General features: G+C 40.4%; 1 protein-coding gene across 6 annotated transcripts in view; it reads right to left on the bottom strand.

The window, feature by feature from the left end:
* TRAF3IP1 (TRAF3 interacting protein 1) overlaps positions 1 to 14,825 on the bottom strand; it is an 80,350-nt gene that overhangs the window by 28,935 nt on the left and 36,590 nt on the right. The window lies entirely within an intron of this gene.

Here is a 14,825-nt window from a genome sequence, read left to right as displayed (position 1 = left end):
ACACATGCACACGTATGTTTATTGTGGCACTATTCACAACAGCAAAGGCTTGGAACCAACCAAAATATCCATCAATGACAGACTGGATTAAGAAAATGTGGAACATACACACCATGGAATACTATGCAGCCATAAAAAAGGATGAGTTTGTGTACTTTGTAGGGACGTGGGCGAAGCTGGAAACCATCATTCTATGCAAACTATCACAAGGACACAAAACCAAACATCACATGTTCTCACTTATAAGTGGGAGTTGAACAATGAGAACACATGGACACAGGGTGGAGAACATCACACACTGGGGCCTGTCAGGGGGTAGGAGGGAGGGGGAGGGATAGCATTAGGAGAAATACCTAATGTAAATGATGAGTTGATGGGTGCAGCAAACCAACATGGCACATGTATACCTATGTAACAAACCTGCACGTTGTGCACATGTACCCTAGAACTTAAAATATAATAAAAAAGAGAAAGAAAGTGGAGAAAAAAACTTTTAAATGAATGTGATTTTAATGTGATTTTACTTCCTTTGACTCCCTCAACCCTACCATCTATTATTATTATGTTATTCTTCCACAAAACTATTTTTTCAAGAACTAGTTTAGAGATTTTGCATTCAATTCTGTAGTTATACTCAATTCTATATGCTTAATCAGTTTCAATAATCAATTTTAATTCATTTCACCTATACCAATGCTGCTCAATAGAAATATACAAGCCATATATGTAATTTAATATTTTCTACTAGTTTTACTTTAAAAGTAAAAACAGGTGAAATTAGTTTCAATAAATTTTATTTAATGTGATATATACAAAATCATTTCAACATGCAATCAATATAAAAATTTCTAAAGAGATAGTTTGTATTCTTCTTTTCCAACATCATATTTGAAATCTGGTGTGTGTTTTATACTTAGAATACATTTCAGTTGGGATTTATCAGTTTTCCAGTACCCCCTCCACGTGGGCGAGTGGTCACTGTGCTGGTCACCCCAGGCCCACACTCGGCCTTTCCTTAGGCTTGGGTTTGGGGCTTCATTTTGATGTTTGCTTGTCGATTTCTTAGTTATCTAGATATCTCTATTTTCTAAGCAATTTTTCCCCAAGAAGAATACAAGAACAATCTTTTTTTGAGCTCTTGCATTATCTGGATGTGTCTTCTACTGTTTTTCCGTATCAAATGACAGTCTAGCTAAATAGTAAGAATCTTGGGTCAGTTTCTTTCTCTCCAAATGTTGAAGCAACTGTTCCTTTTTCTTCTGGCATTTAGGGCCACAGAGAAGTCTACAGCAAATCTGACTATGGTTCTTTTCAAAAGAACCTATGTTTTCTTGATGTACAATATACTTGTAGGATTGTTTTTGGTTGTTGCCAAAGAAAAAAAAAACCACCTGATCTCAACAATATGGCTAATATTGTGAGTTCCCTTTTTACTTGGCACATGAAAGCCCTTTTCCAGTGCAGACTCATAGAAGGTCAAGCTTCATGCTCTTTACGAAAAGTACCAAAGCACCTCTAAAAAACATACTTTCAAAGTCGCATTAACTGAGATCAGAAAGCTAGTAAACGTCATTCTTACCACACTTTACTTAGAAATCTATATTACTGTCCAAATGACAAATGTCCCAGTTGCGGCAGAAACCACATTACCAGGGAACCATGCCTGCTCCCCAGCTCAGAGCCTCATGACAGGCTTAAAGCGCCCCTGGTGTTAGCATGGGGCTTACCGGAGCCTACAGCATGAAAAATGTCCATAATTCCCCTAAATGCACATAGCTTCGTTTTTCACCTCTGGCAAGTGCTTCCCCACATTTTATCATTCATTCCCTTCCACTTTCCCCTTTCTCTTCTAACTTCTGTTCAACAGGCGATGAAATTCATCTCCTCAACAGTTGATGACATGCACTTACGTCCACTGCTATGCTAGCCACGAGAGGGAGGTGACAGGCACTGATCTTCACCTTATGAGATGCCCGTTCCAGGGGGAAGTCAGTAACTGATCTTCCCTCCTGAGCCATTTGGTCCTGAAGCCACGAAATGGGCAATGCCAGGGAAGCACGTGCACTAGGCTGGGGGTGGGAGGGCCTGGGGTAGGGAGAATGGAGGCAGCAGCCCAGTGCAGGAGGAAGAGGGCACCCACAGGGCCAAGAAGACCATGTCGGGAGGGCATAGACATGTGCACATACACATGTGTACACACATACATAGACATGCACAGACACACATATCACACATAGGCATACACATGCACACACGCATGCACACATATACAGGTATACACTCAGACACGCGCACATACGCGCACACACACATTCACAATACAGACATATACATACACACATGCACACACATAGACATTCACATAGACATGCACGCATACACATGTATACACATGCACACTTACATAGACACACATACGCATTCACATATATACACACATACATACAGACATGCACACACACGTATATACACAAACACAGACATGTACATTCTTCCCCTCTAGCTCTGCTGAGACGACCTGAGAGCTGAACCTCCAAAAGCGCAAACACGCCATTCTCCTGGGGAAATGGCTGATTCTGGGGCTGGAGCAGGGAAAGAATAGGATGAGTCCAAAAGCAAGAAACAGCTCAAAGAATGCTGGGCACAGGCTGAAAGGACACAAAGCCAGCTTGAAGGAGCTCTCCAGAGCCAAATCTGAGGCCATCTGCGCATGAAAATCATGACAGTAAGAGATTACCGCCCACAGAGTCCAAATGGAAGGCACGAGCCCATAATGATACAAACGAATGATTAAATTTAGTGAAGCACAGGGTACTTAGATTGTACAAAGTACTTCCTCCAAGATGCCAGTAATTACAAAGAGATAAGGAGCGGCTTGACAGCAGAGAAGCTGGCAGACAGCATCCTCATCGAGAAGCCACAGAAAGTGTCTGCAGTCAGGAACAATCTGAAACCCCGAACCACTCAGCAGGACAGAGGAAGGGCAGCACAGCCTCGTTTCTGGAAGGTTTCGGCCCAGAATGCAAAGTCTGACTCTGATCACAGGGAAACACCACACAAATCCAAACTGAGGGCCAGTCAGGAAAATAGCTGTATGTTCAAAACTATCAAAGCCAAATCAAGGGAAGAGCACAGACTGTTTGAGACTGAGAGAAACTTACAAAACACCTAACTCATTCTGGACTGGATGCTTCTGCAACAAAAAGCAGCAGAGCCAAAAAGCTCCCACATGGAAGACAGTGGAACACACTCTACTTTTCATATCACTATAATTAATCTCTGAAGGATCTGAAGTTCCCAAAAGTGTCTTTCACAACTGAATGTTTTGCCTGCTTCTAAACCTGGTTTTCTCAGAAAGCTGATTTTAAAATTGTTAAAAAATATATTTAATTGCTTGGTTTGGTTATTACTATTAAATAACACCATTATTTTCTTTCATTTTTTACTGTAAATGAACTTTACTTGTAGTACAATAAAAGCTTTGTTAAGCAACCTAGAAACCTAGTCAGAACCAAAATTACTAATAAACAGAAATTACTCCCAAGTTTTAAAAACTAACATGGTGTGTCATATAAGAGTATAGAGTGTATTTTATTTACGTAGTATTTATTAATGGCCAGGCACAGTGGCTCACACTTGTAATTCCAGCACTCTGAGAGGCCGAGGCGGGTGGATCACCTGAGGTCAGGAGCTTGAGACCAGCCTGGCCAACATGGTGAAACTCTGTCTCTACTAAAAATACAAAAAAAAAAAATTATTTGGACATGGTGGCAGGCGCCTGTAATCTCAGCTACTGGGGAGGTTGAGACAGGAGAATCACTTGAACCTGGGAGGCAGAGGTTGCAGTGAGCCGAGATCACGCCATTGCACTCCAGCCTGGGTAACAAGAGTGAAACTCTGTCTCAAAAAAAAAAAAAAAAAAAAAATATATATATATATATATATATATATATATAAAACAATGTCTAAAATAAATGTATTTCTACTTTATTTTCATTTTTTTCTTTAAGGGATTTAAGAATATTCCTGAAAATATAAAACTTACATAGAGCAAAGCCTGATATAATACAAGTCCTTCACTAAGTGAGTGTCAGTCCTGCTCTGTGACAAGTATTATAAGTATTATCAAGAGGCTTTATTAGTCTAAAAGGGGTCACATCTGGGGATGGAGGAAGTCTACTGGCCAGAAGAAACCGTATGGAGATTTTAATCAGAAAAACCTTAATACTACTCCAATATGAAAAATTATATATGCATCACTGCTATAAATAGGAAATCGAAGCATTTTAATGCCAAGAATTTTAGTTTTTCTTTATTCTAAAATATCCCCTATAATCCATGCCCTGGAGAAAAGTAATAAAGTTGTGCCATTGTTTCGTCCATTTCAACCCTGCTGAGCCTGCTTTACCCATATTAAATTAAAAACTCAATAAAACCTAATTCATTCAGCCAAGTCCTGTTCCTCTAGTGATAGCTCTTCACTAGAAGCTGCTTTTCAGGTCAGAAACAGACAGCAAGGAATAATAGATGGGAACTAGAAAAATACACGTGTTTCTCACAACAGTTAGCACAAGTGAATACGTTTTGGAAAGGACAAAAATAGTAACTAAGACTTTTTAAAAACATAAATTTCTTTTTTATTTATTTATTTATTTATTTTTATTTGCTGAATAATCATGAACCAGAAGATAATGGGCATATCAATTTGGAAATGTTTGTGACAATACAACTAAACACATTTTTATAATATAGTTTTCTTAGGTCATTTATATGTATATCTGTTTTTTGTTTTTTGTTTTTTTTTTCAGGAAAAGAATTCATATTGTATCCTTCTCACGAACTTTATTTGTCTATAAAGGCCTATCTCCTCCTAATCATCTTTATAAAGTTCATATACATGTAATATTTTAATGGCTCCCAAACCATTTTTGTGGTCTATAATACATCCATGGCATATGTTTATAAATATTTTAAGTGAGATAGTTGGTGTCTATGATTTTTTTTTTTTTTTTTTTTTTTTGAGACAGAGCCTTGCTCTGTTGCCCAGGCTGGAGTGCAGTGGCGCAATCTCTGCTCACTGCAAGTTTCGCCTCCCAGTTTCACGCCATTCTCCTGCCTCAGCCTCCCGAGTAGCTGGGACTACAGGCACCCACCACCACTTTGTATTTTCAGTAGAGACGGGATTTCACCATATTAGCCAGGATGGTCTCGATCTCCTGACCTCGTGATCCACCCACCTCAGCCTCCCAAAGTGCTAGGATTACAGGCGTGAGCCACCGCGCCCAGCCAGTGCCTGATTTTTTATAAGATAATGGGGTGGTAACAAATTTTATATCCAAAACTTAAAATCCCCAGCCTGCATATTGGAAGATACTGCATTCAGAAATTTCATTTGGGATCATAAAACTATCACCTTATTTCTTTAAAAACAAAAACAAAACCCCTAAGACACGAACAAAAACACCCACCATAACCCTTCATGATTAGAATCAATTTCAGTAGTTCCCAATTTAACTATTAAAGTCCTACCAACAGAGTATGTCCCTTTTTATTTTTATTTATTTATTTATTTTTATTTTTATTTTATTTTTTTGAGACAGGTCTCACACTATCACCCAGGCGGGAGGGCTGTGGCGTGAGCTTGGCTTACTGCAGCCTCAAACTTGTGGGCTCAAGCCATCCTTCTGCCTCAGCCTCCCAAGAGGCTGGAAACACAGGTATGCACCACCATGTCTGATTGTTTTTAATTTTTGTAGAGATGGTATCTCACTATGTTGCCCAGGCTGGTCTCTAACTCTTAAACTCAAGTGATCTGCTTGACTTGGCCTCCCAAGTGCTAAGATTACAGACGTGAACCACTGCGCCTGGCCCATTTTTATTTCTTTAACAACAACTTCAATGGAAACAATATTCCTAGCCAAGGAAAAATCCAATAATACTAGGACCACAGATATCCAAACTAAAAATACTGCTGTCAGGTGTAGAATTTCAGGTAAGAAGAGATTCTGAATAGCATTTTTCTGAAAGAGTTATAGTACTTGTGATGAAATTGCACCATCTACCTACCAAAAAAAGAAATATGAAGATCTATTCCCATCACGAAAGTAAAATAATTTAAGACTCAAATCCCTGACTTTAATCAACAATTTAGCTAAATACGATTTGTTATATCCTACTGATTTTAATTAAAACATAACTTGTTCATGATAAGGTCACTGTAAGTATCAAGAGGCATTTCAAGATACAAGAAGTTCTTATATGCCCAAATAAATGCCTCTTTAAGACATTCATCCATAATTTCCAGCAATATTTGCTTGCTTATTACAAGTTTCTTTCAGAATGGCAACAAAAAACATATATGCGGGTCAAATTCAATACATGCCCACATGCTCACCAGGACAAGATGATGGGCATGACCTCTAGCAGTCCCAGAACAAGACTCAGTTTACACGATCAAGAAATTAGAGGAGAGAGCAGTCACAAAACCTTAAAATGAAGAGAGAAGGAAATCTACAAAAAGAAGTACTCCAATAGCTATTTCAAAATAAAAAATTTAAGTGAAAAGAAAAAGCATCTAAAAATCATATTTATTAATAATTAGATATAAAATGAAAAAGAGAAACAAAGGGAAGATCATGTAAAAGAAGACTGAAAAATTAGGAGTGAGAAATATTTAAATACTTTAAAGTGAGTGAACAGTCTTTGAAACTGTTGGCCATTAGCCTAAAGCATCTTCATATATAAACCTTTAGAAAGCATAAGAAACACTGTAATAAAATGGTTCTTTTGATGCTTTTTCAAAAACTTCTTCATAAACCTGAAGAAAGAAAAAAAAATGCTGGCAGGAGCTAATATCTTACTATTAACAAAGTTTATATTTCCTCTTGAAAAGACAGCAAAAAAGTCAGGATAATAAAGAAAACGCTTAAAGCAATCTGATTCACATATTTATTCTATAATGTATTATTCAAGTCCATTAGTACAATAAGAAATGGCTTTTCTTCCAACGCAACTTCAAAGACAGGCTGGAGAGAGGCCCAGATTACAAATATGCATTTCTTTACCACTGAAAAAATCCTCCAAAAAAAAAAAATATATCAAAACTAAGGAAGGGCACACCACAACTTGTGTGAAAAGCAGAGAAAACACCTGCTTTGCATGTTTTAATGAGACAGAGAGAAAACAAGCAATTACTATGATAATATGTATAAATCAATGAAGATAGATTCAGCATACATGCTTTGAGGATATATATATATATATATATATATATTTTTTTTTTTTTTTTTTTGAGACAGAGTCTCGCTGTGTTACCCAGACTGGAATGCAGTGGTGTGGTCTCGGCTCACTGCAACTTCCGCCTCCTGGGTTCAAGCAACTCTCTTGCCTCAGCCTCCTGAATAGCTGAAACTACAGGCACATGCCACCAAGTCTGGCTAATTTCTGTATTTTTAGTACAGACGGGGTTTTACCATGTTGGCCAGGCTGGTCTTGAACTCCTGACCTCATGATCTGCCCACCTCAGCCTCCCAAAGTGCTGGGATTACAAGTGTGAGCCACCACACCTGGCCTGAGGATATATTCTTACATTTGCCTCTCTGTGAAATCAACAAGGGTATGTGGAAGCCTGGACCTGAAGTATGTCTAGAAGCAAGCAGCTTTGCAAGCACTTTGAAACACTTACAAAACTGACCACCAAATAGGCCACAATAAAAGTCTCATCAATTCCAAATAATCAATTTCATTACATTACATATTATCATTGAAAAGACTTTTAAAAATCTTTATGTGTAAAAAACTAAAAAAAGAATCCCAACTGCCCATGTTAAAATCATAACAAAGTACTTCACATTAAAATTCAAGGAATTTTTAAGATTCAATATCAAATTTAATATTCAAGGAATTTAGAAGTCAAGGATAAACCATGCTTAAAAGAAGATGTACAATCTTAAATACATGTAGGTTTAAAATGACAAAGATAAAGGATAAAGAAGCTGTGTGTTTTATTCAAGAGACTAGGAAAAGTCAATGTCCAAAGAAATTAAAAGGAAAAACAAAGAGTAGAAATTAATCAAATAAAACAAAAGTGAGTATCTATAAAACTGAAAGTTGATTCTTCGCTAGAGAGTGTCTATTTTAATAGTTTTTTCAAAGTCTTACCAAGAAGTAAAAAGACACAAAATTTTAGGAAGAAAAGAAAAACTAAGTATAGATAAGATACTTTAAAATCATAAAGGCTACTTCAAACATCTTTATGCCATGACTGTAAGACATGAATGAAATAAACAATTTCCTAGAGAAACATTGTGGAAGAGACAGCTGGTCGACCCTGTTTCTGATCTCCGCTTTGGCAAAGCTTCCCGCCACTGTGTGCAGCCCACATGTGAGACGTGTGCTGGGTCCAGGAACCCTCGGCCTCTAGCCAGGGAGGCAGCCTCTTCCACTTACCCATGTGCCTTGCAAGCATTACCATTTTCTGAGCATGGCAGGCACTGAGAAAATCTGACACATTCTAGTTTGTGATCATGGAATTCCTGATTTCTGGCTATGCAAATGGATGCCTAAAATAGAGATTTCACTTCATGATTTCCTTTGTGACTAAGTTCCAGCCAACATAATCTAAGTGGAAATGGTGCACAGCTTTCAGTAAATATCCTGGAGGAGGAGGGCAGGCCTTCTCCTTCCTCCTTTTCTCCCTCTTGCTGGCTACAAGCTGAAGCTATGCTGGCCCATGAGGCACCCTGAGAAAGGAAGGTCACATCATGCTGTGGAGGAATGAAGGCGTCGGGGTCACTGCCACCTGGACGGCCACCTCCAGACTGACCCATGAGCTAAAACACTTTATACCTCATTAAAGCCACTAATGTTTTAGCTTTCTTTTGCTTGCAGGTAAATCTAAACCTAACGGATTCAAACATTAATTACCAAAATAAGCAAGAAAAAACAGAAAAGTGGAATACAACTACTAAGGAAGCTGACTTAGTAAAAAAAAAAAAAAAAAAAAAAAAAAAAATAGTTTCAAAGGACAGCTAATAACATTAAGACGGTGCTACTAAGAAAAGAGTGAAAAGAGGAGGAACTAGTGAAGGACAGAGAGAAGGGGGACTGGCCTGGCAGGAGGGGTGCCAGAGGAGAGTGCTGTCCTGGAGGCCACGCCAAGGAGGGAGGGAGTGGCCAACAGCATCAAATGCTGTTTCAGGACACAGACATAACCAGCAGCTATAACAACTGAGAGGTCAGGTGACCCTGCGAGGGCAACTCAGACAACTCAGACGAAGGTGTAGAGCCAGCGGCCTCCCTGGAATGGGGTTAGGAGAGAGTGGGAAGAGGTAGATTGTAGACAGCAAAAGATAAGCGATTATTTTAAAGTGTTTTGCTACAAAGACAGGCAAGGCAATGGAGTGAAAGTTACTGGTAAAAGTCAAGTCAAGAGAAGATCAATAAAATTCCAGTCAAAATCACAACAGGGTTTTTCATGGAACCACACAAACTGATCCCACAATTACATAAAGCCGTAAAGACTCACAATCAAGACAACCTGGAGAGTGGGGGAGGAGTGGAGGAACATTTAGAAAGGCCTTCCCAGAGATAAAACCATCGTGCTGAAACAAGGAGAGCCCAGAAACACAGGACACCCGGGCTCCCTGGAGAGGCGGGGGTACAAAGGCAGGGGTGAGGAAGCCTAGGCTGGCAACCACACAGCAGAAAATCACACTTCCAGACCACGCAGCAATCTAGACATGAAAAAGAAAACTAAACTAAAGACTACCTTTACAACCAGGATAGGACAGCTTTTTCAGACAAAATCAAAAATAAAGTATAACCTCACCTTAAACTCTTGGCCAAAACAAAAAGAAAAAAATAAATAAATAACATATAAAGAAAAGGCTGTTTAAATTTTACATCAAAATAGAAACGTTTGGCCAGGTGCAGTGGCTCACTTTGGGAGGCCAAGGCAGAAGGATCGCTTGAGCCTGGGAGATCAAGACCAGCCTGGGTAACATGGCAAAACCCCCCTACAAAAAATACAAAAATTAGCCAGGTGTGGTAGCGTATGCCTGTAGTCCCAGCTACTCGGGAGAGTGAGGTGGGAGGATCACTTGAGTCTGGGAGGCAGAGGTTGCAGTGAGCTGAGATTCGGACCACTGCACTCCAGCCTGGGCAACAGAGCCAGACTCTGTCTCAAAAAAAAAAAAGTTTTTTAAATAAAAAGGCAAAGTCAGACAAGTGATAGACTGGAAAAATATTTACAACATATGAGACACAAGGGCTTATATATTATATAAGAAAAGAGTGAACAACCATAGGATAGATATTCAACATCATTAGCCATTAAGGAAATGCAAATTACAACTATGAAAAAAAATTTTTGTTTGAGACAGAATCTCACCCTGTCACCCAGGCTGGAGTGCAGTGATGCAATCTTAACTCACTGTAACCTCTGCCTCCCAGGTTCAAGCAATTCTCCTGCCTCAGTCACCTGAGTATCTGGGACGACAGCCGTGTGCCACCATGCCCAGCTAATTTTTTGTATTTTTAGTAGAGACAAAGTTTCACCATGCTAGCCAGGATGGGGTCAATCTCCTGACCTCGTGATCTGCCCAACTCAGCCTCCCAAAGCGCTGGGATTACAGGTGTGAGCCACCGTTCCCAGCTGAAAAATTTTACAGTTTGACCATACCTAGTGCTGACGAGGATGTGAAGGAACTGAAACTCTTACACACTGCAGGTAGGAATGCGAAATGATACAACCACTTTGCAACACAGTTAGGCAATCTTTGTTTTTGTTTTTTTGTAGAGATACGGTCTCCCTATGTTGCACAAGCTGGTCTTAAAATCCTGGCTTCAAGTGATCCTCACACTCTGGCCTCTCAGAGGGCTGGGATTACAGGTGTTAGCCACAGCACCCAGCCCTATAGTCTGGCAGTTTCTTAAAAAGTTAAGCACACATTTACCATATGCCTCAGCAGTACCACTCCTAGGTATAACAGTCCTATCCCCATCCATAGTTTCACTTTCTGCAGTTTCAGTTACCTGCAGTCTGAAAATATTAAATGGAAAATTCCAGAAATAAACAATTCATTCATAAGTTTTCAATTGCATGCCATTCTGAGTAGTGTGATCAAATCTTGCACAGTTCCGCCGAGGACATAAGTCATCCCTCTGTCCAATATATATACACACTGTATACACCATCCACCTGTTAGTCACTTAGTAGCCTTCTCAGTTATCAGACAGTCTAGACGCTGGCAGTATCCCTGTGCTTGTGTGAAAGTAACCCTTATTTTATTTAAGAATGGCCCCAAAGTACAATGGAGTGATGCTGACATACTGTTAAAATTGTTCTGTTTAATATCAGTTATTGTCCACCTCTTACTGAACCTAATTCATAAAGTAAACTTTATCATCAGAACGTATCATGAAAAAACATGGTATATACAGGGTTCGGTACTATCCACAGTCTCAGGCATCTGCTAGGGGTCATGGAACATATCCCCTGCAAATAAGAGGGGTTCTACTGTATTGACACAACATAATGAAAGCATCTGTCAACACAAAGACGTGAACCTGAATGTTCACAGCAGCTTTATTTATAATAGTCCAAACTAGAAGCAACTCAAATGTTCATCAACTGATACATGGATGAACACACTGTGGTATATCCATACAATGGAATACTACTCAGCAATAAAAACAAATAAACTAGGGATACATGCTGCAACAACATGGATAAATCTCAGAATAATTATGCTGAGTAAAAATGGCCAGACCAAAAAAAAAACCTCAAAAGAGTGCACATCACATGATTCCATTTAAACACAATTCTAGGAAATGCAAACTAAAGCACAGTGAACCAGAGCAGAGTGGCTGCTGGGGGTGGGGTGTGGGGAAAGGCGAACACGGAGATGGGCTGGAGGATGGGCTCACCAAGGGCACATGACACTGTGGAGGGTGATGAGTCTGTTCACTATCTTGACTGTCGTTGGCACGGATGTTTGGAAACAGACATTCATTCTACTGGGAGGATAAAGTGGTACAGCCGCTTTGAGGAGGAAAGTGGCCTATCTGGTGAAACTAAAGATCTGTGTACTTCCTGGCATAGCACTTCTAAGCCTGGGCATAGCCCCCAAAGCTGAAATCAGTAAACTATAGCCCACAGCCTGGACCTTGTTTTTGTAAAGTACATTTTATTGAATACAGCCACACATGTTCATTTACATGGTCTAATGCTGTGGCTGCATTCCTGTGACACTGGCAGAATTCAATAGTTGCAAGAGACCATCTGGCTCAAAAAGCCTGAAGTATTTTTATCCAGCCCTTCACAGAAAGTGACCTGATTCTTGCTGGAAGAGACACTGGCTCTTGAAAGCTAGGAGGCATGGAAAGAGCCATGGAAGCATTGTTTATGAAAGGAAATGGCTGAAAAACCTAAATGTCCATCAATAGAGTAATTAATAAGCAAATAATAGACTATAAGGCTTCAATTAAAATGAATAAACTACATCTACAAGTATCAAAACATGAGAGAGAGAAAAATGCTGCATGAAGAAAGCGACCTGCATAATGGATCAACACTAAGGTGACATTAGAAACTCAGTAAACAACACGAGGCACATGCAAAATAGAGATACACACCAAGTTCATCCTGGGGACTGCCCTCAGGGAAGGGACTGGAGCAGGGGGAAAAAGGACTTTGGCTCTTCCTACATGATTTTTTTTGAGACAGTCTTGCTCTGTTATCCAGGCTGGAGTGCAGCAGTGCAATCACAGCTCACTGCAACCTCTGCTTCCTGGGCTCTGGTGATTCTCGTGCTTTAGCCTCCTGAGTAGCTGGGACTGCAAGTGCGCACCACCATACCCAGCTAATTTTTGCATTCTTAGTAGAAAGGGGATTGGCCATGTTGGCCAGGCTGATCTCAAACCCATGGCCTCAAGCAATCCACCCACCTTGGCTTCCTAAAGTGCTGGGATTACAGGTGTAAGCCACCGCGCCTGACCACATTTTTGTTTATTTAAAAAAAAAAAAAAAAATGTAGCAGGAGAATGGTGTGAACCTGGGAGGCAGAGCTTGCAGCGAGCCGAGATTGAGCCACTGTACTCCAGCCTGGGCGACAGAGCGAAATTCCATCTCAAAAAAAAAAAAAGTAACAAAAATGTTTTAAGAAGACCAACAAGTTAAATTTAAGTCTGATGTTTATCAATATCCTAAAGAAAATCATACAGACACTTGCTGATTTTCCCCTAACTGTAACATACATCACCCCTGACTTTGAAGTTCTCATTACCTACTTTTTTTCAAAACAGTAGATGTTCACCAAAAAAGGACACTTTTCCTTTTATCTTCTGAATCCAAAAGATTTACCAATCTGAAATAATTTACTCTCCGGGGGATACTTTGAAACACAATCCTAATACGCTTGGGTAAAAATCATAGCTACAAAATTTAAACCAACGGATGCTTCAAAGGTGACCTCCACTAGGAGCCTGGAGGGACACATTCAGGGTTTTCGACTGGGTCTCAGAAATACCACCAGTGACACCAGGACAACCCCTCATGCATACAGAAAGAACTATAATGTATTAACATTCCATCGATGAGAAAACAAACTGCAGAAGGCATTTCTCCTTTCAGCAAGGCAAATAGTGGTGCTGTCAGCAAAGCCTCTATCTACATTCTCCAGTTATTATTGTTAAAAGGGCTCCCTCTACTGTTAGTCTCAATTATACAGTTCTCATTGGCTACTTCAGGCCTAGCTTCATGACAAACTAGGACATGTTAAGCAGAATTAACTAAAACAACCATTAATTCAGCTGGGGAAAGATACGTATATGTGTGCATGTGTGTGTACATGTGTGTGCACACACACCTATATATAAAACTTTTTTAAATTGTTGAGTTATTAGGCTAACTATCCAAGAAACTTCTGTTTAAAAGAAAAAAAAAATTCTTCTTCCTCTTTAAAGTGACTATAAGAGAAACCTGGCTGTGGCATTTGAGACACACCCTGCTGGCCCACAGGTGCCCGCCCCAGTGGTCATGTGCCCAAGGAAAGGGTAGTGGCTGGCAAGAAGCCACAGGTCCCAACAAAAGCACATCACACATGTGTGAGGGGGACTGCAGGGAGCCAGGTAAAATAGAACGCATATTTCAAAAAAAGACTTAAAAACATTCCCAGTCTCTTTGTAATCAGCCAGGGCCAGGCAGCCAGCCTCCCAGTCTGCAGACGGGACCTGGGAGAAGGGATGGGCCAGGCCAGAAGGGGAGGGTCAGGGAGTTAGAGCCCAACAGGCCTTTGGCTCTTGGCTCCTGAGCTCCCCAAGCAAGCCGCTGCCCCCTCCCAAGACGGGGCTGGATACCAGGCCAGGGAAGCAGCCACACACAGAGAGTCCCACACTTTATATCCTCCCAACTGGGAGGAGGGAGGAATGGCATTTTTTTTTTCTTTCTGAGGCAGGGTCTCACTCTGTCACCCAGGTTGGAGTGCCGTGGCACAATCGATCCACTACTACCTCCACCTCCTGGCTTCAAGTGATTCTCCTGCCTCAGCCCCCCAAGTAGCTGGGACTACAGACATGTGCCACCACACCTGGCTAATTTTTGTATCTTTTGTAAAGACAGGGTTTCGCCATGTTGCCCAGGCTGGTCTCGAACTCCTGGGCTCAGGTAATCTGTCTGCGCTGGCCTCCCAAAGTGCTGGGATTGCAGGTGTGAGCCACCATGCCTGGCCAGGAATGGCATTTAAATATGTGAACAGACATCACTGATAATGGTAATATTTGAAAGATGTTCTAATTTGTAAGTTTGTAAACGTATGAAACAGACT

The sequence above is a fragment of the Chlorocebus sabaeus genome, chromosome 10, assembly GCF_047675955.1.
Source record: "Chlorocebus sabaeus isolate Y175 chromosome 10, mChlSab1.0.hap1, whole genome shotgun sequence".
NCBI lineage: Eukaryota > Metazoa > Chordata > Mammalia > Primates > Cercopithecidae > Chlorocebus > Chlorocebus sabaeus.
The sequence above is the reverse complement of the archived record's forward strand: the minus strand, read 5'-3'. Positions and strand labels throughout refer to the sequence as shown.